The sequence below is a fragment of the Eleginops maclovinus genome, chromosome 21, assembly GCF_036324505.1.
Source record: "Eleginops maclovinus isolate JMC-PN-2008 ecotype Puerto Natales chromosome 21, JC_Emac_rtc_rv5, whole genome shotgun sequence".
Taxonomy (NCBI): Eukaryota; Metazoa; Chordata; class Actinopteri; order Perciformes; family Eleginopidae; genus Eleginops; species Eleginops maclovinus.
The window spans coordinates 1,482,501-1,506,497 of NC_086369.1; the positions used below are offsets into that span (position 1 = coordinate 1,482,501).

The window sequence follows — 23,997 nt, forward strand, 5'->3', positions numbered from 1 at the left end:
ACACACACACACTGAAGAGATGTTATAACACTACACTTACGATCTATTTTTAATTGTTATAGCGTGACTTTATCTCCTTTTTTTTTTAAAGGGATTCGACTCCTTTTGTTGACTTCCGGAACACGGTGACATCACTATGGAACACTGGTGCTCCTACTGGCCAGCATTCCAACACATTGCACGTGATAAGGGGCAAAGGGGGCGGGACATCTCTAAAGCACGGAGACATGTCACAGTAGAGGCAATACATACTGATATGAACCTGGAAATGAGCAGATTATGTCTTTTGATCCAAAATATATTCAAGGTAGGTTTTACTACAGTCCCTCCCTTTCTGGGACCTCCATGGTACCTCCATTCAGATTAAATATGAACAGTAGTCAGCGTTTAGAGGTCATTTTTGTCTCTTGGTTTGTTGTACTACAGTTTAATTCTGTGTTAAACCCCTCAGTCATTTCGCACAACTAGCATAAAGACTTATCTTCCAGGCACAAATGTTATCTTACTGCTCTTATCCAGCTCTTGGTTTTTAATTAGCAGGCAAGCGAGATAAAAGACCTGTTTCTTGCGTGAGGCATTGATCCTTCTTTACATGCATTTGTTCCGTAATAGGTTCCCATGGTGGTCCGCTGGAGGGGGAAGGACTTCTCTCGCCTAAGGCTTCGCCATGATGTAGTAAAACATTCTGTTCTGTTGTGCAGGCTTTGAAACGTGGACCGGTCCTCTTTATACATACTGTCGCAATGCCCTCTGGTATTCATTTACTTCCTGGTCCACATTAGGAGTGTTTATTTGCTACACTGCCTACAGTCAGAGAGCCTAGAGGGGCTATTGGAGGGAGAAACCCACGCAGGAGACAGTGGTGACTAAAGGTCCACTCGATTTGATCACAGGCAGATTGTTTAGCCCACTTCATCTGTGACAACATGACAGGTAGCTCTGCAACGTGTCTCTCAATCCGTCTGTCAGGGTCACAATCCCCCTCTGCCTAGACGCTCATGGCAGGTAGTGTAAACAGGCTTCTTTCATCGTCCAGTTTGGAGTTTCCTCCATCCTCTCATTATCATAACATGAGTGTCTGCGTGGAGAATGCGTCCAGGGTTTGTCACCTTCTTAATTGGCCGAATCAACGTGCAGTACATGCTTGTGGATATGCTTTATTAGCCTAATCAGGTCTCCAGAGGCACGGCCGCCAGCGTGAAACCCGTCTCAAGTAGTTAATAAGGTACTTGGTTGAGATCAGGTTGTAGTATGCTAACAACATAAGTGTGGGGAGAAGGATGGATGTCTTTCAGGGAGGATTAGGGGTTTATGTATGAATACAAGTAATATATGCATTCAGTAGTGCTGACACTTCCTTGTGCAGAGACCATAGCTGAGCTCAGCCTTTGCTGGAAAAACATTACATTAGAAACGTAGTCAAGGCTGCGGCAAGCACCTGGGACTACAGCTGTATGGAAGCGCTCCTACGCTATCCACCAAAGTCATCTGTGCACTCGATCAATACGTCCCTAGCTAATGCAAACAGTACAGTGTAAAACAGCCCAATTAGCACTATATTTTCTGCTTTGCACTCTGAATAATGGTTGCTACGTTCATTTTCTTTCTACCCTGCCAGAGCTCGACCATTCTTGTATATTCCAGACCTTCACTTAGAGTAAAATGAATACTAGATTCCAGCTGAAATACCTCTTAACAGCCTACATGAATGCTATTGTAACTAATGCTTTGTCTAGTGTGTGCAGTGGCAGCAATTCAGCACCATGGACAGTGATTTACGCAGCATCTGTGCGAAAGGCCACGGACAAATCAGGAACATCACTTTGAGAGAGAACACTCAAGTACGCTCTTCTTTGTTCCCCCATTCTGTTTCCGTCAGAGGCCTTGGCATAGAAAAAAAAGTAACGCTTCACCTGTTGAGGCATGTGTAACGAGTTGAAAGAGGACATGTTTGCATCTAGTGTCTCTGCTGTGACATGTTTGCATGCTTTAATGTTCAAAAAGGTCTTTGTGTATGTGGGAGAGAAACATATTTTAGCCTTTGCTGACCATTAACATGCACTGAAACCTATAAAACACACTCGAGGAGGGGGGATAAACCCACACAAATAGGAATAGAGCTTCTCCATTACTTGTTTTTAGCTCAATCAAGCTTTCTTCAGTGGCTTCGTATAGCTGCAGCACCCCCATCCTCTTCTCCTCACACACACTCATCTTGTTTATGCCCACTCCTGCGTCCACTGAGCAGAAACTCTGCTCCGTGACACAGGTGGACCCTTGCTCAGACTGGCCCCGTCACGTCTCTGCCGCCGCCTCCCTGCCTGTTCGCTGGCCGCCCGCTGGCTTGTGCCTTTCCCTGCCATATGCAGCTGTCTCGCACAGCTCCTAGCAACAGCTCGCCTCGGCCACAGCTGCTTTATAAAACCCAGCAGAGGCAGACAGACACACATGTGCATAAACACGCAGGTTTGCTGGAAGACACCTTTTTCTCCAATGGCATATCAAAAAGTAGAGTGCTTCTGCTCCTGTATTTAGGTGAATGAAAGCAAGGGTCTTTGAAGAAGCCCCCGTCATTACCAACAAAAGGTTAGCAGTTGTTAGCCATCATACAGGAAAAGGCAGTGAGAATATCACAGCGCTGGATGTGAACGACACACCCAGGAGTCTTCACACCGCCCCGCTGTGATCAAAATGCCCCCGTGGTGATTTAAAGCCCGGGATCCAAACCTTTTATTTACTTCTAATCCCTCTCATGGTCAGCCTGTGTGCTGGGTCCAGATACAGGGAGCTTGTTCGTGGTGTTGATAATTGACGGATGCTTCCTCTCCTGCAGCCGTGTCACGACTGTGTGCTCACATTTTAGTTTGACATGTATTGACAGAATGCAGTATATCCTGACATGCAGGGGGGGGGGGGGGATGCAGCAGGAACAACAGGAGCGCGAAACATGCAAAACTTTGTTAGCGGTATAATTCATTGATATGCAGATGACTCACAGTGGTAATAATAACAAGATGCTGCTTTGTGGCCAAAACAAGCCGATGCTCATCCGTCACATTAACGATTAATCAGATGACAGATGTTTAAGGACAACGATGCCACATCATTATTTCCCAATGACACCCTCTCAAGTTTCCCTCCTTCGTCTACAAACAACCAGCGAAAATTTATTTTTGCTTCAATTACTGAAAAGCCCATTTGGCTGATTACTGAAGGAGAAGGAGTCGATGCTGAAAGCACACTTGGCTTCAATACCTGCCACGATGTGACTGAGCAATCTGAGAGACGTGCGACTTGGAAGTGGCGCATAGAGCTGCATTTAATGAGCAGTAAACTTTAGTGGCCTGCTTTGATGTGCTACTTATATAACATAATAATTCAGCGGTTGGAAAATGGACAAGGACTGCTTTTTATTTAGTTTGTCATGATTATTGCAGATATCTATAGATCTGTTCACGCTATAGTGTTGCTCTATAACTACCTTATCGTTCTTACAGCAAAGGGGACCCTACTACCCTCTGGAGGGAAAACAGGGGTCTTACTAGCCTTTGCAGACCATTTACATGCATTCAAACCTATAGAACACACTTTCAGGAAGTAAGTCTGAGGTTAAGGCTCACAAAATCATTCAAAAGGACATTTTTGTATTTTGTGCCTCTATTGTGACTTGTTTCCATGCTTTAATATTCAAAAAGTTCTTCAGTACTTTGCTATTTCAGCCTTTGCAGACCATTAACATGCACCAAAACCTCTAACACCCTGCTGGAAAGGGAAAACTCCTAAAAGCGTCTCTTTTTAAGAGTATGTTTGGTGTTTGTCTGACAAAATAAGCACTTTTTATTGCCATGAAGGCGATCGAGTGCCCCATAATTGAACATCGTAGCCCAAAGAATGATGTTCCAATCGGTTGCTTGGACACAAAGGATCCATGTTGAAGAAAAGTACCCTTTTAAGTGTTGCCTCGTTCAAGCTACAAAAAAAATCATCCCTTTTTGAGTCGTCTGCAGCCTTAATGCCTAACTCGCAGTACACCGCTGTAACCATTTGCTATAATCATTTTGCAAGGGCTACTACAGCCAAGCTCCAGTAAATTGGCCAGAATTGCATGTACCAAAAATAGACAGGGGTCAGAAGGTTTACTGTATGGCATGTAATGATGCAACAGACTTTTCCATGGCGTCAAAACGGTCATTCTCAGCTATGAAACTCTCTAAAAAGTGAAACCCTCTTTAAGTCTCTTTCCTTGTGTCAATCATTCGACACAGAGCGCGTCTTCATCAGTCTCTTCTGCAGAATGCTGCATCTTCATGATCCCCGATATCAGTGCACAGAAATAATGATTTTCCAGCGTCACCACACCAACACTCGGGCCCGTGTCCTGCTGGTGTGCGATGCTAGCAATCAGCCAACCAGTGGGTCAGAGAGACACCAATCAGCCGTGGACTCTGTCTCACGCAGCATGAAGGCCCATATCAGAGATAGCCGCCGCCACCCACCGTGTGCCATCTGCTCTGCATTTCATCTCAAAGTGCCTTTACCATCTATCCGCTCGCCCGCTGCACACTTGGGGACGTTGTTAGACCTTCAGTGTGATTGTGTTGTTGCTCTGTAGTCGGTCATCTTTTCTCCAATAAATGCAGCTATCTTATCAGCATGAGAAATTCGACAGCCCTGTAAGCTATAGGAAGCTCAAGAATAGGACTTTAAACATGAAGTACTTACATTATACTGTATATTATTTAGAATTTGAGGGAGTTGATGACACATTACAAGCTAAAAACATACCTAACACTAACCAAAAACCCCCAAAACGACTCTCACCTAAAGACTAAATGGTCTAAAATATTTGGATCTGTATTAACATCAAAACTAACAATGGTTATTTGGTATTTCTATGTTTGCAACTCAAAAGATCACATATATAGTGTAAGGTTCATGTTGAAAAGAGCCTCAAAACTTACCAGAATTCAAAAAGATACTGGATTTGTTAGGGACTATTTTCATCTACGGATTAATACATATTTTGTGCTCCATTTGTGAGTGATAAGGCTGCAGGAAGGTGTTGGTAGGCTGACAGTGCTGACGTTATGGCATTAGAGTACAGTTTAAAACCGCTTTTTTGGACATTAATGGCGTAAATAAATGGGCAATTCTAGACTTTGACTTCAATAATCGTGCCTCATTCACTGTGGGTTTTGACCCTGTCTCTTCACTAATCCTCGTGCACTTGGCTGTTCATTCTTTAGTATTGACATCATCATCACTCTCTTTGAATCTCCCGTCCTTAAAAGAGCTCAAGCTGACTTCAAAGGCTGCATCTACTAACAGTTCACCTAGAGAAAGAAAGTTGGGTTCGATCCTGAATCACTCCAGATGTGTTTCTGCACAATCCTATGTTGCAGCAGTATCATTTTTTATTAATGCACCTATAACATTATATTATGCCGTACAAACGAGATCCGATCAGCACGCAGAAACAACACCGTCCCTCCATCCATGATTGTATTATTCCCGGGGGGGAAACCGGGAGTGTGCCGGCGGCCTTGACACAGGAAACCTTGGATCCATCATGCCATATCTTTGTCCCGCGGTGCTTTGTTACGTTTTAGAGGCCTGCTCCCGGGTGAAGATAAATGCTGTAAACACCGCTTTATGAATGAATAAATTCCCCCCAGCGCCGACACTGCTCCGCGGCCCTCTGTTAATAAACTGATTCATGGCGTAATCCACTCTCTCAAGCGTTCAGAGCCCCTTTTTATACCCCCCTATTTATGTTTACTGTTATTTCAGAGAGTCAGCTGAAAGGAGCCACACGAGGAAGAGCATAAATCACATTCCCCTGCTTTAATTTAGTGTGTGTGTGTGTGTGTGTGTGTGTGTGTGTGTGTGTGTGTGTGTGTGTGTGTGTGTGTGTGTGTGTGTGTATGTGTATGTGTATGTGTGTGTGTGTGTGTGTGTGTGTGTGTGTGTGTGTGTGTGTGTGTGTGTGTGTGTGTGTGTGTGTGTGTGTGTGTGTGTGTGTGTGTGTGGTCAGAAGCGGCATGTCTCTCAGGTTCATTACGATTGTCGTTGTCCGTAACCGTGGGAGAGCAGAGGGACTGGGGTGCAGGGGTGAGGAATATATTGCACTTTAGCTCCTAAAAAAAAAGGAGCATGTCTTTCATCATTGTTACCCAGAGTCATGAAAAATGTACGCCTTGTTCTCACTGAAATCACTTTTGCAGAAATGCTGACAGAGGCGTCGTCATTTTAGAGCTGGTTCCAGGGGAAATATTTATGGCTTTAGCAAATTTGTCAGAACAAATGATCGTTCTCTTGAACTTCTTACTCTGGGCAAATGTATTGTATCGCGTACAATACGAGGGGATTGAAAAATAGCACATGTGACAAGAGTATTCCCCTTTAACCAGAGAGAGAAGTACAGGTTATTTGGAAACGATTGAGCGGCTTTTTGTGTTGATGCCACTGAAAGTAAACATGGAGGAGGCTGGGGTTTGAAAGTATATCCTTAAAGAAAGGTAACTAAGGGAATACCTTTCCTGTTGTGTATGCACACCATACATACAAACAGATAGCATCTGCTCTTTAAGTTAAAGGGAAACAGGTAAATGCACGCTGAGCGACTCCTGCTCAGAGACTGATCTGATATGCAAATAACGTTGACCCGTGCTCCAGGTCTGACAGAGCGGCCATCTGTTAGCTCGCTGCAGAGTGGCTGCTGCAGGAGACCCCCAGCCGCAATCCCTTCTGCATTCAGCCTCTAAAGATAACCTGCGTGTTGTTCTATTGAAGCATAAATTAAAATGTGTTATGCACGCTGCATCTTTGGAGTTGTTTTTCTAATCCATACATTCGGGCTGTTAGTGATACATTCATCAACACATGTCTACAAGGCACTTTCAAATGGTATTGATCAGGGGGCTTTATAATTCTCTGCAATGACACTTAATCTATATGCACTGCAGTAAATGGCCCTCTGTAATATCTCAATTGAATTGGATGGTTTTTTTTAATGGTGAGGTTGAGTTTGTAGCGCATTGTTTAAGTGGTGTGGAGAAAGGGGAATGAAACCCTTTCATGTGAAATATCTGCTGCCAAAATGCAGATTCTCCCCTTAAAATGTTAAAGTGATGCCAGAAAACGATACCTCTGTTGGTCAGAAAGGGTTTAATGAGTCCAGAAATATGAAGATGGAGACAGAAGTCTGGTCAGACGGCAGAGACAGCTTACGGAGAGTAAACAGGGGATGGATGTCCGGTGGGTCTGCGGGGGACGAGTGGCAGGCAGCAGGCTGACACTGAGACTGAGATTTCTGATCCTTTCTTTTACTCTCCTTTTTTCTGGAGAGGAAGTAAAGGAACCGGAGCTCTGGGTTTATTTGTTGTTGGAGTAGGAATATATGACTCAGCAGCTTTCAGACGTGAAGACACTGTTATTTCACTGCAGGATTTCCACCTGACAGTGGGCGGGCCTTAAAGTGACTTCAGCGACCTCAGACTATATTTTTCTAGAAAACCCTCTGATGCATATTTAGCATTTTTCAAAAGCAGAAATATGCCTTAAACTCTTTCTACAAAGAACCACAGTGCTGGGGTATTTCATTACAACACATATTTGATGCAGGGAATGCACCTCTACAGGATGTAAGGGCTGAGTCTGAACAGCAGCTCAATAAGAAGCAAACGTATGAATGGTTCAGAGATGAACATTTATAGCCATATTTTACACCCCATATAAGTGTGTACTGGAAATGTAAACACACAATCTATAGACAGCTAATTGTGTAATAAATGCAATCATAAAAACGCGGAACATGACGAACAATAATTACTTCATAGACCGGAGTCGGGTCAGCTGCATGGATATTGATTAGAGACTCGAAGCTGCACAGCTGAACACAATCAGGCTAATTAGCCATTCAATTACAGCCTCTGATTGGCCACGTCTCCAGGACTCGAGCAGAGTGCCAACTCCACCATGTCCCAGACACCGACTGAGGCTGTCTGACGGAGAGATGCAGTTCAGAATATGGGCTTAAAGTCTTCTTAGAGCTACCGTAACAATATGTTTGAAAGTTGGAGGGCTTTCTCTTCAGTGCTAACAGAAGGCTATCGCTATCAGTATTTAGATTCTCTCCTGGGACATGTCTCCATGCTTTAATGTTCGAAAAGCTCTTTGTTTTTCTCTGCCTGTGCTGCAGCCCCTCTTTTCACCCTCTGTCTGAAACCAGAGACCAGTTTGCTCTGATTGGTTAGCTCTGTTGTGAAGTCATAACCAGTTTGCATTTATTTCTCTTTCTTTGAGGATGTTCCAGAGACACAGAGCACTGTTGCTATATTGTTATAACTTATGTTTGAGGTTTTTGCCATGAGAATCAGAGCGACAGATCGTAGCTGGAGTCTGCCTCTGATACCCACAGTTGGATTAAAAGCACAGTGAACGCTTCCTTCACCAGCTCTGTCCGAAGCAAACAGTAGCTGGATATGAGAACTGCAAGAAAAATAAATGGAATTAAGTGTTTTCCATCTCCTCTGCCACCAAAGAAGAAACCTTATGCCCCTCATTTCTCCACATTGTGGAAGGCAGAAATAATGATTTCCTATTTGGTATGCATTTTCCCGCCTCTCTGGTGGGATGTTGATTCACGGGGGGGGCAGCGCGGAGCCCGTGCCTTATTAAAGTCAGCTCTATCTTATCAAATACAGATGCAAAATTTACGAAAACAAGCCGCTCTGTTAGACTGTGTGTGTGAATGGTAAATATCAGGTGAATAATTAGCTCTCCCTGTCGCTGTTTCCCTCTTTTGTAATGTAAAGTGGCTGAGCACCTCCGAGGGAAAGGTACCGCGCCGCTTCTGTAAACATCGTCTCCTCCACAGCTCCCGTCCCTGGGACATCCAGGATCTCTGCGGCATTAAGAGTAAATGGCACCTTCAATAAACCCAATTATGGGAGAAGTTCAGATCAGCTGATTGCCTCATTACCATAGGAGGTACAACTGGAGCCACATTAATACAGCTGATTATGTGCCTGGATAATTACCCTTTAATTAAGCCTTAAATGAACCACTGATGATTAGAAGGAGAAAACACAATATGGATGTGTGACTGAACTGTACATCAGTGGAAGTGACAGTTAAAAATGTTCAGCCATTTATAATTCAATGAGAAGCTTTCATTTTTCATCCTGATTTATAATTGAGGACGTATGAATATTGTACTGCAATTCATACCGTTATATATATATACAGTTAATGTTTGCATGTATCATTAAACAGAAACACGGGTATGTTCTCTGCGTGTTAGGAATACATGATAATAGCTCCGCTGCTCCCTGTTCTGTTTAATCTTTTAGCCGGGGTGAAATGTTGACAGTAAGAACTCTGAGGTACCTGTGGTTCTGTTTAAAGGTCACGGACGACGACACTTTTTATTTAATTATCTGTTACCTAATCTCCTATGGTGATCTGTGCCACAACAAAAGGATGGTTTCATCTCCACATTGGTGCCCAGCCGTGCCTTACATCTCCTTTAGCTGACTCCAAAGCACTAACAATAGGTGCGACAAACCATCAAAACAACAAGAAGAAAGAAGCAGATATATTCGCTTCAAAACAGACTAACTATTGTAACTGCTGGTGCATTACTTTCAAAAGCCTTTAAATAGGACTTCATATGCTAATGTTAAGGTTAATGTCAGTATTTAGTGTCTCTACTGGAACATGTCTCCATGCTTTAAATGTCCAAAGCCTCCCCCTCCGTCTGAAACCAGAGCCCAGTCTGCTCTGATTGCTTTGCTGGCTGGATCAGTTGTGATTGGTCAACTTCTTAGAGATGTCCCGCCCCTTTCTTCTGTTTCAACATGAGACTAGTGCCTGTATCAGAGCAGCAGGTGTGTCCTCTCTGATTGATCACACAACAAACCACAAATGGACCTGCTGATCCCAATGAGTCATAGTGCCGTGTGTGGAGAAGCAGAGACACTCAACTGTGTCTCTTGGAGTCGCATTGAACCTGTAAAGGAAAGGCTTTGAGTGGGCTCTTAATGGCCTTCTAACATGAATGAATGAATGAATGAATCAGTTCCTTTATTTTATCCACACAGAAGTACAAGGTCACATACGGTACGCAGATTTGAAAAATATGAAAATGATTGAAGGTATGCCAAATATTTCTGACTAATTGAAGTGTTTTTAAAAGTTCACTTGGCAAATTGAATTTAAGATGTATTCAGTCTTCCACTCCAGCAACTCATTCTGCTTTTTGTGGGGTTATATATTTGCTCTCTGCAGGGTTGTACTTCCCTGTTTTAATCCATAATGCAGAGACATCGCATGATTGATTTAACTAGTGAAGGCCTGATCAAACACATACCTTTACTACAGCTGCTCTCCAGAACTGCTCATCCAAGTAACTTCACACTCAACACTCCTCTCCCTTTGGTCCCGGGCGATACACCTGCCAATAGAAGACTGAATAAATTAGATGATATTTTAGGTCGTAGTACTGGCTAGATGATTTGGACGCATCCTCATCCCTTTAGGCTATCCATTCTGCTGCATCCTGAGCCCAAAACTGGGGTGATTAAATAATGAAAGCCTTTTTCCACACCAGAATTAAATTGTGTTGAGCCAAACCTTTCATGGCACCGACAACGCCGTAGAGACTAGTTGAAAGTATATTAAAAGACACTTAGTCTTAGAGTTTTTTACACGCTGTTGATATTATTTTACATCCTATTTATGCTGTTCAATTATTTATCATCCCTGTTAATTCGTTTAATGCTTGTAAACCTGCGTCTGCTCCACGGTTTACGGTCTAGACGGCAATCATTAGATGATGTTGCCGCTCTTGCATTGAAAGCATGCCAAGCTCCAGACTCCTGTGTGCATGTGTTAATAGGAAGTTCATAAATAGTGATTGCTCCTATCAATACACGGATCCATAGTTAAAACGACTTTCTGTCAGTAGAGGGGTTTAGCCGGCTGAATACGGTACATTCTTGCATAAACCCAGGGATTATTTCCAAAGACAAACAAGTGTAGGATAAGTAGTCTCTATGTATCGTGTAAAGGTTGCTGTTTTGCACTTTGATGCGTCTTTCAATACCCTTTAAGCCTACAGTTGTGCCACACTTTTCTCAACATCCAGTTTCTACTCTCTCTCTCTGTTTACGTCTCATACTTCAGGAACTCAAGGCGTACCTAATGTGGATAAATCAATGTGACAGTCGACTACGATTCCTCAAGATTTTTAAAGAAAACACACCCGACTGTCAGAGGGAACATGAGGAGTGGAGTTGCCGTAAGGATTAACAGACCATCGTTCATATTTTCTTTGAGATGTCAGTGACAGGACGCCATCTGTTCCGCAACGTTGGATTCCACCGTCCTCAAATCCCACCGAGTTAGAATGACAGGGACCGTGTTGTTTTTCTATTCTCTAGAAGCAAAAAGGATAAGGCACATGTAATTGAAACTGTAAAGGCATTTTAAAATGATGATATGATCTCATTTGTTGAGTGTAGCTTTATGACCCATACAAAACAAGGTGGTGAATTAAGTTTGGGATACCATTTAGGAATACGGTAGATGATTGGGGCCACTGGAGTTTCCTTGTTTCTGACTTTATTCACAGCATTCTGACTTTATTCCCAGAATTCTGACTTTATTCAACAGAATTCTGACTTTATTCACAGAATTCTGACTTTAAAGTAGTTCATCACAACATTTTCTGAGATTTAATCAAGGCTTCCTGTAGACATATTATAAAGATTGCATTATGAACCTTACAGTGCTTATGGTGTATTTATGTCACTGTAATTATCCATCATGAAGACAGCAGTTAGTGTTATTGGTATGAAAACGTCAATAGTTAGTGCCATAGTTTGGTAATTGTACGCAGTGCTGTAAATTGAAGATGATGCTTCAAATCAAAGCTCCTTTAACTCTGGTCATTGTAATGGTTTTGTTTTCTGTGAAGTCCAACCTGCATCTCGGTTGAATTTGTGGCGTAATTTCAGTTCGAATTGCAGAATTAATGTCAAAGAAGGCCACTCTTATAGGGCAGTTACGCTTAGGCGCTCTTCCTGTTTCCCTTTCTTTAATAACACCCACTAATCTTACAAACGTGTGTGTGTGTGTGTGTGTGTGTGTGTGTGTGTGTGTGTGTGTGTGTGTCTGTGTGCTCTTGGACTGTACACTGCATTCTCTCCATTAGCTGCAAAAAGGATGTAATTGGAAATCTCAATAACAATAATATCAAGACGGGCCTCACATCAGCAATATGCTCCCAACTCACAATAACAAGTTTATCATGGCGTTTATATCCTTGGCAGCAGCAGAATCCTGGTAAATTGCACTGCAAAGTCTTGTCATCTTGATAGCTTTTGTACTTGCGCTTCTCTGGTTCTTTCTGCTCTCCGCTGGCTGAGATGAATTGCTCCTGCAGCCGGCACTGACAACAGCGTTTATTGAGAGAGGGCTACGGATATGGGATGCCTGTATTTCAGGATATCTCCCCGTTTTGCTCTTTGTCATTCTCCCCGTGTCCCTCTTATTTACCACTTTGCTTTGCACACCGGAGGAAAGCGCACATGGGAGCATGTAATGGGAATATGGTAGATATGGCATGACAGGCCTGCAGTTGTAGAGGAGATGTGATGTCTCAATTTATAATCCACCTCCCACAGTCTTCTTAAATTCATCACCCCGATACCACCTATTTCTACCACTGATAATGCCTTTGACACCTACGCATGTACACTGAACCGGTTAGATGCAGCTGCCTTACCAAGACCTAGAGAAAGTTCATGTTACAGTACAGCAACTGCGAAGGATTTAATCAAAGGAAGCCCAAATGTTTGCCCACAACAGTCTGACTGGAGAGTAAAGGTCACGGTGACGCTCATGACTGTGACATTGACCTCATCTTCCTGACGCCACAGTGGGATATCAGATTGGACAATGGACCGAGAGTAGAGCCGACTACTCTCTGTTAATAATTCATCCATCGCTCCCAGGTGGGACTTAATCTGAGACACTGAAAGGTGTCTTTTGGACCTGAATGGGTTTCATTCTCATCTGAATGAATTCTTCTTGAGCATTGTCCTGTTGCACGGTTCTCGAGAGGGACTCAAGGGATGAGGACTTTTTAAATGCTTTAGGAATTCAATGTGCTTGAGATGATGATAGTATTGTGTCCTGCATTGCCATTGAGCTGTGTGTTTCCAGATGACTTAATAGACACGGCTTTAACTCAATCGACCCCTCCTGGCTGTCAGGTAGACGGCCATTGACGAGCTTAACAATGCACCGCTGCAACACTGATTAGTTTTTGTAATCAGTTTGTCTTTTCATATGTTTCTGAAAGCTCTTGAGGAAAGGAAAGAATAACAATGCCAAAAGCAAAAGCAATTATAAAAGATTGAAGCAATTAACGGTTACTTTTGCTAGCCCTGCGTCTGTAGTAGGGTTAGGTTCAGTCTTACCCCAACGGTCCAGCTTTCCAGCGGGACCACCCACCTGCAGCCTTACTATCCAAAAAGTAGAAGAAAAGTGCTATAACCTTGACTTAAAAAGCCCAGAAGCTGCGTTTATGAGACTCTGAATACAGCGAGTAGGAATAATTTACCCAAGCTGATATATGAAGCGTTTATGACCTTCTAAAGATCAGGTCGACCGTGAATACAAGTGACTTTGAGATGCAGGCTTAGTACACCGGCAGCTGAGGTGTCATTTTAATATGAGGATAGACTTTGGAGGTTGTTTTCATTTAGCTTGAGAGTTTTTTTAGGACACCCGGAACTTTATTTCTGACACAGTAAAGTGACATAAATCATCATCTCCAGAACAATGGTGCTGAATATTGTGTTAGAGTGCCATACATCCCAGTGGGCCAAGGATGGAGCCCTGTGGAAAGAGGCTTCAACGACCGCTAGGGAAAAATAGATTGATCTTCAAAGTTTAAAGCAAAGATCCCATTTACCTTGGTCTTTGATATGAAACTATAATGTTTGGATCCGAGAACCTGTGTCCGACATATTTATCTACATTCTGACCATTTAGACAAAACACTCTTCATCCAAAGGGAGATGCACTTTAATATCGAGACAGTATCTGGGGTTAAGTGCCTTTAGGGGGTGGGATCCTCTGATTTGCACATCAGGGCACAAACCATCCAAGCTACAGCCTCTGTTATTGGGCAGACCTGCAGCCATAGCCATACACTTTCTTATTGGTCAATGGTCCCTCCAAAATATGATCCTTTCTCTCTCAGATCATAAGTCTGGCTCATGTTTGCCACTCACTATCTTTAATAGGAGTCAGTCACCGGGAACTGTGTGCTGACTCAATACTGTGAGAGCAAAGTGCTTGTGTCGCCGTCATTTATCAGACACAAAGAGCAGGATGAGCAGCAATCCCCATCCTTTGCCACCTGATGTTGTCTCTCAGGATCCACAATTTTGCCAGATAAATGTTCTTATCCTTGGGTGATGCGGGACCCACGTTGAGGTAGAAATCTCTCTCTTTCTGTTGTCATCTGGCCAAAAACCTAGAGTCAGGATCCATCATACCTCCCTGGACACGGAAGATGAAGCAAGCCTTCTCCATGACCATTCATCCCCTCTTCCTCAGCCTCCTCTGGTCTTCTTTAAGCAGGACGAGCTGAATAACAACTGTCTTTGACAACCGTTTCCAACTATTCCCTCTCTGCTTCTGAAACCAATATGTCTGAATATCCATATAGAGGATTTAAGTACATCACAACAGAAATGGGCCATTATTCAAAGAGAGTGGGGAATGAAATCTCGCTCTTGTCACTATGCCTCATGGGAACATTTATATATACTGCCTTTCTGATCACTAATTCTGAAGGCACCGTGCAGCCACATTAAGCCAGAAACTGTGCACTGCTGTTTACCCCCAGCTCCCCCGCCTCCTCCACACACCCCCACTGACCCGCTTTCAAGCCCCCAGTGGCATTCCTCTGATTCAGCTGATGAAAGAGATTGCTTGGGTCTTGCACTAATGAATTGGCATTATTATTAAATGATGTTTGTAAATTATGACCCAGTTTGCTCCCAGTGAATGGCGCAGGAGCTTTAAAAACCCACATCGTGGGGCGCATCGCCGCATCCAGCACAGAGTTGTGGAGTTGAGGAAGATTTTGGAGGCAGGTTGGAGTTTGGGAAATTTCATTTACAGCTCACTGGCGCCGCTTTGTGGTCTGCAGGAGAACACCCACATTTACCCCTTTTTAAAGACACTTTTAATTAAGCATGAGTGGCAAACTAACAGCAGGGTTTGTGTGAAAAAATAATGCATGTTCATGACACAGGAAGGGGATTTCATGAGCATCTTGTTGGCTAAAGCATCTGAAGGCATGGAGTAACACATTTCAAAATATACATGGTCGAGTGTCTCCTTCATTAGGGCTGATTTTGGGTCCCATCCTCAGCCACAAGGGGGAAGAAGAGCAGAGAAGAAGCCTCTCATCTCACTGATCAAATACCCTTTCCCTTTTTCATTTCAAATTCTGCTTTGTTGTTAATGATGTTGACAAGAACTTCAGTCAACTCTTGATGCGTGAGCATTTGACAAATGCAAATGAGCAAATGTTAATTAGGCTTTTGATCCAAATGGTTTTTCAGAAGCATATTTTGTTTTAATCTCTCCCTGTAATGTGTTGATTATCTGGCAGGAGGATTGTGGGATTTAATACCCGCTGCACATCTGCTCAGGGTCATCCTCGCACTGACACCTGGTGGAGGCTGGCAGACCAATGCATTTCAAACTTTAATAGAAGATAAGAATTTAAACACTCACTATAGTACAGTTTTACAGGAAAATACAAGCGCTTTTTTATTTGATTCATCCCATTTTTCTACATTTAGTGACATTCAAGTCTCTAAAAATAAGATTTCTCTGCACAATAAAAGTTCTCTAACTGTTTGAATTCATTGCTTTTGATTAATTGCATCATTTGACCACTTGTTGGCCTCATTGTGACCCCAAACAACTATGAACTATGAAGCAGTTTGAGGTGTCCATTTTTACGATGTTTAAAACACAGAAGCCAATATTTCTGTCTTGCCACTTTCCCTCCCTTAGCTTGCACAGCTGTGTTGACATTGTGCACAATCTTTATTTGTAGTTATAAAGCCAGGAACAACCGTGCAATACTGATTACTGTAAACTTGGATTTTGAATTTGAGGCAATGGCCAAATAAAGTATGTTGAAACGCTCTCTTGAGATGCATATGCTATGTGATCCGAATTGCAGATGTGAGTTGCCAAACGGATCGACACAAGCTGAGAAAAAACTAGGGCTTTATGAGTTAGTGTGGAGGGTATGATGCAACTGGGACTAGTATGTGCTTTCTCCCATGTGTGAAAACAACATTAAGTGATGTGGTAGAGCATAACAATCCCTTGAATTTGTACAAAAAGCGGCTGATGCTTTTCCTTGAGGCGGTTTATTCGCTCACTACATTAAGGACATGCATTTTTACACGTCTCACATTTCATTTACTCTCTATCTACCCTGGCTTTCACCTCCTGGGAGTGAACGTCTTACAGTGTTGCATGATTGGACACATTCCACTCCCATACTCCGCTGACCAGATGTCTGTCCCACGCAGCAGCAGAGAGGCTATACAGTTTCCAGCCTTAATGTATGACTGCTCACATAATCACAGGCTTTATCTGTCTGCATCAGCTCTGACTCACAGTATCTTTGCACCAGAAGTTACCTTTTCTCTGAGAATATACACCTCCTCCCCAATCCCTGTCCCTCTCTGCATTCACTTTCATTTCTGCATCTGCAACACAGTGCCATTTAAATTCTCCGGTGTTCATCAGCTCACGGTAATAACACCGTTCAATTCACGCACTGAGCTTTATGTTCCACCCATTCCTGGGACTTAATGGGCGCAAAAACACTCACTTAATGCCTACTTATTGTGGCGCAGCCCTGCAATTTAACAAGGCTGGATTACAGCGAGTGTGTGTAAATAGCAGTGGGGGTAAACACGCAAATCATGGCGTCATTTAAGAGCTTTCATTATTTTCTTCTGAGCAGCTTAAAGGAGAAATGATATGATCGTAAATCAACCTTATCTGTGGAATTACGAGGTTCCTGCTTCTGTCATATTCGAAGTCTGGTGTGTCGGTGACCCCTGAATGTTGGATGGATTTCACAGCGTTGTCATCCAGACATAGCAGCAGTTGCTAGATGACGGGGGGTTACAAAAGGGGAGGTCAAATTCCAGACCCACTGAGGCTCGGAGGAAATGATGTCACCCTTAACTGGACTACCATGACTCATTATTTGCCAGCTGCGCTTTAATGCCACCCTCCATTGAACACCCCTGGCAGTGCCACGGTAACTTTATGAGGCAAAACACCTCGGCCACTGCCTTGCTCCATCCACACCTCCAACAACAACCTCTCTGCATGTGTTTGTCTGCATGCTCTTGCCTGTAAATGGTCTACAGCCTACAAGCTGGATTCTTGCTCAGTGTTCATGCTAAGGGGGCCTTGTTAGCGGGCGATATTTTCCTTTCTGCAACACTGAAATGTGGCACAAATTTAAAAGCAAAATGCAGGATTTATTCGTTTGACTTTGGCGCTGAGGGCAGTCCAACAGGCTGATGTTTTTCATTCCATCATGGCTCATTCGAGATCCATTTGAGATCTTGCAAAGCCTCTGCCTGCATTGTGGGTTTAATGATATGCATGCATATGATTAAGGATGCAGGTATACAAAGTGATTAACATTTTATTGACTTTGTTTAAGTGATTTACATTCTGGAACAGATCTGATAGAGCAGCAAACACACTGTATATTGGGCAATAAGGAAATGCCTTTCGAAGTGTCGAGTGGGTCTGTGAGATTTCAGTGGCTGAGTCAGCACATGGTGGGTGGAACAGAAGGCAATCAACACACCGAGCAACTATACATAGCCAAGTGGCCATATGTATACATTTAGCCGACTTCCTGTGCAAGTGAAAATTGTGTGTGAATATTCACGTAGGCAAACACTGCAACCGCTGATGATCCCGGTTATTTCAGCCCTCTGACTAAACAAAATGACTGCTTTGAAAGAGTGTGTGTGTGAGTCGGTGTGTGTGTGTGAGTGGGTGCAGGATAGCATGCCTGTCTGCAGCCTATTATAGCTCATTATCATGCCTGTTTACAGCCACTAATGTTCAGGATCAAATGATACGCTCAAAGGAGTAACAGTAGGTTCAGGGTTTGGATGTGTGGGGTTTTTCGGCCTCATATTTAGTTATTTTACCCATGAGAATAGTTGCGTTGCACATTCTTACACAGAAAAAGTCTACTGATTTGATAATACACCTCCTTACAATAACACACACATTGTTAGTGTGCTGGGGAAACACTCCCATTCTGATGTCTCTGGAAGACATGCTGTAGGAATCATGTCAAATAAATGTTGATAAAGTATTTTGTTTTAAATTGACAACTGTTCCACGTTACCTGCCAGTTGAGTCTGCCGTACTATCCCTGCTGTTATCCTCCTTACGTGCATGCCAGCATAAAGACGAGCAATGAATTATGAAGCTAACTCAAGAGGTGTGTTGGGTCCTTGTTCTCGGGGAAACCTTGACCCCCCCGCTCTGTGGAATCAGACCAGCTGCACAGTGACAATTGAATTAGGATGAATCCAAAAGACTTTAAACCAGCTATTGTGATCATTCCTTTGCATGGTGGACCTTGAAGCTGGCTGCAGACTGTAAGAAGCTCAGAATAAAGAGGTGCAGCTGAAGGTGTCTTTGAATCACGCTTCAAGGGTACATTTGGCCTTCTAGAGATACCATCTGGAGGCTGGAAGCCCTTTGAGTCCGGGTGCTTCAGTAAAGCTGTACAGTATGGGTACGCTTGATGCTCGCACGTTTCCCGCTATAAATCATAGATATGGTGGAATCCTGCCACATGAACGAGCCCACTGTCTACTCCCCGGAAGACATCAAATGACTATTTTTACCATGTTGAATCAGTGGTCTTTTAATGCTTTTACGGCACCAGTGAGAGATGACAGCGTGGTCAGGAGGGGAGATACAGGAGCAGAGGTCTGACCCCGTGAACCGCTCTCCGGCTTTGCATTCCTGGGCGGTTGTGTTACTCGAGAGAATTGTGTGATTTCTAGCTTTCACATCTCTCCTTGGTTTCTAGCCCTGGTGTTTATGTGTGTGAGTTAGTGGGAGGAAGGAGGATGAGGAGGGCGGGGTGTGGGGCTCTCCCATGGGTGCCCCATAATGACCAGCACTTGACTTTGGCTTTGTGCTCCTCCACTGGTTTCTCAACCAAACCCTGACCTTCAAAAGCTAAATTTACTCTGCCATCTTCCAGAGACGACCCACTGCTCAGTCCGGCTTTACTCAACTCTTATATTACACAGCTGCACCTGAGTGATTCTGCAGCGCCGGATTATCTCCTGCCAACACAAACAATCTCAAACTTGGCAATAAAGTCATTTTCTGAAAGGGGGAAATACACTTTTTTATTAAACGTTTCCCTGAATGCAGTTCTCTTGTACTTTAATACAAATATATTGCTTTCTGACTCGTGGGATCCTTCCAAACCTAATGTATTGGTCATGGAACTGTGCTTATTGGAATTAGATTTGTAGTTAATTTGGATATTTTGCTTGCAAGCTTGGTCGTTGTTTTTTATTTACCATGTTGGAGGGTGCATTGAAAGATTTCAGACCTCACTGAAGATGCAAAAGACAAAAGAGCTCCCTCAAATTGACTCGTTTGAGCCACTTTGAGGATAACCATGATGGTAGCTTGTCAATCAGCTTTGTCAGTAGCAAGTCGAAAACCTATCGCTATTGCTACCTATTGCTACTAGCTTATGTGCACTGTTTATGGAAAATCAAAACACCTTTTTATTTTAGGGGGGAATGGGAAAATACTTTAAAGAAATCCTCATTGAATCGTCTTTGCCTTCATGAATTCTCCTTTAAAAGTATTGCGTGGAAAGTAAACGTGACCTAGATCAGAAACGATCCCTCTATGTAAACTTGTTGGAGTAAAAAACCAAAGAATGGGAATGTGAAGTTGCCCAGACACCACAACACTGAGCTACAAACCACACGGTCCGTGCAACAGAGGTATCCAAGGGAGAAAACACTCCTTGTGGTCGGTCTTTTAAGTCGGAGCCAGAGGGCCAATTGTAAGGATCAGGCTTGGATCACCTCTGGTTTTGTCCTTTGTCTTGGCTGTGGTCACAGGATTGCCAGTCTGCCTCTGGATCCCGGCTCCTCAGAGGGTAACGGGTTCACTTTGGGTCTAAACAAACACGCCCCTGCTGAGGGACTCTTCAGCATCTGATGAAGAAGAAGAAGTGCTAACTACAAATCCGACAAGAGCCACACAACCCTGAACATACAATTATATCCTACCAGTGGACAGCTGTCTATGGCATGAGGTCAACAGCGAGGATGGGAGTACTCTCGTGTCACGAACACTAGTTCTCTTAGTGTCGGAGCACAGCCTGCACCGATGCAACGGCTCATCCACAATTGAGTTCAGGAGTGGCTTAAATATAGACTGGGAGAGTGGGGAAAATGTATGTGGTTGATTTCATTTTGTGTGCTTGGATACGTCTTGTTTATGCCTTGTGGCACGTTCAGATTAGTGAGATATTTCAGTCTGTCTTTCTCACAATCTAGGGAGTCAGGCGACGTCTTTAAGTAATGCATACTTAGGCCTCTTCTTCGTTGGTGCAGTCAGTTCTTCAGGTAGCTGTCCAGCAGACAATACACCTCTTTAGCGTCCCCTCAAAGTCTTCTTTTTCCTGCAATGTATTTCAACTCTAACATTGTCTTATACCTTCTTCTTATAGATGGTTATTATTAGGGTTGTTAAGATTACAGGCAAGGTGCTGTATTGAATACTTACCATTATTTATAATACTTTAGTACCATGCACTTCTCCAGATGTTGCCAAAATAGCAAGGAATGTGTTTGTGCAGAAACCAAATCATAAATGGAAAACCTACCAAAGAGTGAAGGATTTATGTAGTCCATCCATCTTCTCCCGCTTTTCCGTCAGGGTCGCGGAGGTAACAGCTCCAGCAGAGTATTTATATAGTGTAATTTTAAAATCCACAAACACCAAGACTCATCATGGTTGTTGTGATCGTGGGTGGGCATCCCAAAGATCATATCTAACACTGAGTGCATGTATACAGTCTGTTACACATGTCAACAACCATCTCAGCATCTGACCGACCGGGATATTTTCACTTCCTGTCCAAAATAAACCATTGTGAGGTGCTAAAAACACCCTATCCTGCTATTTGCGGTTTCCTGTGGTGTGTTTGGTAGCTTTTGGTGCATGTCAATGGTCAGCAAAGGCTGAAATCATTGTGAGTCAGCACACGTTGCTTGCAGTTTAATGCATTACACACACATGTCAAATAAAAGATAGATTTGTAGATGTGTGTCCTGTGATATCGCATCCAGCCTCCTCACTTCACAACCATGCCTACACAGGGTCTCTGGGGGTCTGAGCACAGGCCTCCTGTTGCTCCTTTCTCTCTACACCCTTATTGACCTAAGACACCCACACACACACACACACACACACCCCAACATCAAAATACCCGACACTCCCATTCTTCCATGTGCAGCTTGAGCCCTGATTGATGGAGCAAAACCAGACTAAACACACCAAAGGATCATGCATAAGACCCCGAAATAGCCCATAAAAGGCGCGTTGTGACCCTCTCTGCTCACTATAAACTGCGCTCCTGTGGCTTCTGACGACTCCCCCCGTCCTCCACCCCGTCTCCCACTCCGCTTTTGTCTTTTCCATAAATCAATATCTGTCTGGGAGTGCGGGGCTGCTGATTGTTTTTACAGAGAGCGTCGCTGTGTAATTTGGCTAAATGGCACTTGCACCAAGTTTACTCTGAGATGGTAAACAGTCTGGCTGGTAAAAAGGGAGTGTGCTGATAGGCTGCAAGCGTACAATCAGCTGTAATTGGTATTGTGGACTGTGGGCGCTCTTACCTGGGAGATAGGCATGATGGAGGGTTCGTGATAATACGGATCACATTCACTACCCTCGTCTTAATCTATTTCTGAATGAGCTCTCGCTTGATACTGTATGAGAGACTTTGCACACATTCCCATGGCCGTTATAATGACTCCAATAAAGTTTACTTAAAAAAAAAAAGCTTTAACGAGGTGTCAGGGCTGCTACTGTTGCCAGAGCCGGTGGTTAGGGTTGCTCAAATGAAAGAATACAAGGATCGTTCTCTTCAGCTGGGAAAGCGCTCCGACCTAGAGCCATTAGATGATGAGGATTTAACCAAAAAGCACTCGCATGCAGAGTCCAGTAAAAGTAGGTTCTTGTTATTAATCTGCAATCAGAGCAGCTTGGTATTTGCTGTGATCTTCGCTTTGCTTTCCAATCATTCCAAATGTAAAAAATATCCTTTTTGTAATGAAGTATCAAAACAACAGCCGGCCTCGCTCTTCATCATCCCCAGTTCTCAAGAAATGTTTTAAAAAAACGAGACTCTTACAGCGGAATTACACAGAGGGGTCTCTGTTTCAGGCAGCATTCCTGTATGAATCTCTCTCTCACACACACACACACACACACACACACACACACACACACACACACACACACACACACACACACACACACACACACATACACATATACACATATACACACACACACACACACACACACACATACACACACACACACACACACACACACACACACACACACACACACACACACACACACACACACACACACACACACACACACACACACACACAGCTCCTAGCCTGCTTTGTTCGCTGAAGTCCCATTTTCTTTTTTGAAATGTTAATTATTATTAATTTGACATCCTTTGAACTGCACACACACACACACACACACACAAGTGAAACACACACACATGCACTCCTGTGTGTATTGAACGTTTCCTCGCTTTTATCTATCCCAGTACTTTTCCAGTAATGTCTGACTCAACATTGCACTGTGGCTGAACCCGCATACCCCCACCCCTCTCCCCCGCTCCTAAGTGTGAATAATGTACAGTAAGTTAACGGTGCGGGACGTTGTGTGTATATCACTAACACACACACTTGGCCTTTATGTGGAGCTTTGTGGATCAACAGGTTGCATTGTATTCTGCACAGACGGTTTGTTTATGTAGCTATTTATAGGACACAGTGTTTATGTGTAGCTGAGGATATTCTATAGTTTCACTGTCAAAAAAATCCAGAAAAGATCAAACTGTAGACGAAACGTGCGAAGCTTTTCCAAAGACATCCATCATGTCAAAAATGGTTATAGGAGCTGCATGGTTGCATGATTAACATCGGGACCATCCCGTTGCAAAGTGTATAAATATCCGGCTGGAAATAGTTACCAGTGTCAGTAACCTTAATAAAATAAAAATCGTCCTCATTTTTAGAAAGATCTCCACTTTTTGCTTCGTGAAAACGTGTCTCTTTGTGTTGCAGCCCCTGCCTCTATATGCAGTGTGTGAATGCTAACTTGTGCATGTAAAAGCTCTCAAATTGTACCCTCAGTCCATTAACCAGTTCAACAGTGCCCAGCTATTTCCAGGAAATTAAAGCCGGAAGGTAAACTAAAATAGAAACTATATCTTAAGCTAATTTAACCTTTGTTTTTGTGACCTGTCTTTCACGTCTTCAGCCGGATCGGATAGCTCGGGGCTGAGAGCCACAGATATGCTTATCTCATGTCTTCGGCCTCCTAAACGGTGTCTTAGACTCATAGCACGATGGCCTCCCGACCACGGGCACCAGATCTGACCACACACTGACGGGCCTCTCTCACATCATTGTAAACACTTGATTTAAATCCTTTGTTTGGTCAGGACCGGAGTGTTTGCCGCAGTAATGTCTAAATCACTATCTGTGTGTTGGAAGCCTGCAGTTTGTGGCACAGTCACATTTACTTTGGTAC

At 43.4% G+C, this 23,997-nt stretch overlaps 1 long non-coding RNA gene across 2 annotated transcripts in view; it reads left to right on the plus strand.

The window, feature by feature from the left end:
* LOC134884194 (uncharacterized) overlaps window positions 1–23,997 on the plus strand; it is a 161,952-nt gene that overhangs the window by 79,290 nt on the left and 58,665 nt on the right. The window lies entirely within an intron of this gene.